The following is a 1,425-nucleotide window of genomic DNA, read 5'->3' on the forward strand; positions in this document are numbered from 1 at the left end:
CTAACCCTAGGGTTAGGGTTAAAGCAAATTTAAGATGAAAAAAGCAAATAAAACGAAGGTATGGAGATTAAATACGCTTTACATCGCTTAATCAGCCAAAAGAGTAAATATAAACAACTGAATACTTGTCAGTGATTGGTTGAAATTATCGAAATAAGACAATTTTTTACATGAAATAAATTCGAATACAAAAATATTTTTCTGTTCTATAACACAAAATAGATAAGTATACGAAGTTTGAAAGTCTTTCCGTACCAAAAACATTACGTAAAACATTAATGAAAAATGTGGCCCCCGTTTTAAAATAGATCCGTATTTTGGGACTTCAACATTAATTCCAGTGGCTGTTGACTTTGTTGTTGTTGTTGTTGTTGTTACTGCTGCTGCTGTTGTTGTAATTGCTGCTGTAACTGTTGTTGCTGTTGCAACTGCACCACTGAGGCTAATAAGTCTTCCATGTCAAGTAATTTTTCTTTGATTTTGCATCAAAAGAAAATATTAACGTCCGATGTAAGCTTCGAATAAACTCGTTGCCACTTTTATATCCTTCTACACGCTGGATATACAGATTTCACGAGGTGAGGATAGATACAACTGTCTTCACACGACGTACTTCAAACTACTCCACTAAACACGATACTCCACTAAATACAAACTCTCAACGACTTACTATGACTTCCACGAACTCTCAGCAACTCCTATGATTTCCCCATCTCAACCAATACGCTACTCTTTATAAGAGTTCAGCTAGTCCATTCTTCCAATCCCACAGGGGTGTCAATGACTCTCGCCACATCACTTTCCAGTCCTAAATGCAGGTTGATCAGCTACTCAAAGAGAAAAATAGGCGCATTCTCTATGTTAGTAAGTGTATTCTCGATGCTATCGATTTTCATATCAAAAGGGCTACAGGCTTGATTCTGTGGGTTGCGTCGCCACTGTAATTCACTTGTTCCACTGCATCGAAAATAAAGCAGCCAACATTCCATCCAGTTTGATACTATATATTTCTACCCTTTAATACTGAAATCATTTCCTCTTGAACACTCTAGACTTCAGTAGATAATTGACTGCAGTATCATAATAATTCTGAATACTAAGAGATCACTTCTGTTTCACGATGATTCGCATGGGGGTAAAAGGTAAAAAGAAAGGCAGCCCATAGGTCGACATTTCCTTGAGGAGCTAGCTAGCTCTGAGTTATCTGGCATGTCTTAAAAAATGCACACCCACTTCACATCACAGTTCAACTATATAAAGGGATGATGGCTTGGTAATCTCTTGTCATATGAACGCCTATGTTATGAATAAATTCAGGAAGAATTTTATAAATAGCTACAAAATATTCGATCCAATTATAACTGTTACCACCAACTCAACAAAGGTCGACTTTCTGGTCCTAAACCTCAAACGAAGAAGCACTAC

Source organism: Octopus bimaculoides, chromosome 17 (assembly GCF_001194135.2).
Source record: "Octopus bimaculoides isolate UCB-OBI-ISO-001 chromosome 17, ASM119413v2, whole genome shotgun sequence".
In the NCBI taxonomy this organism is placed as follows: Eukaryota; Metazoa; Mollusca; class Cephalopoda; order Octopoda; family Octopodidae; genus Octopus; species Octopus bimaculoides.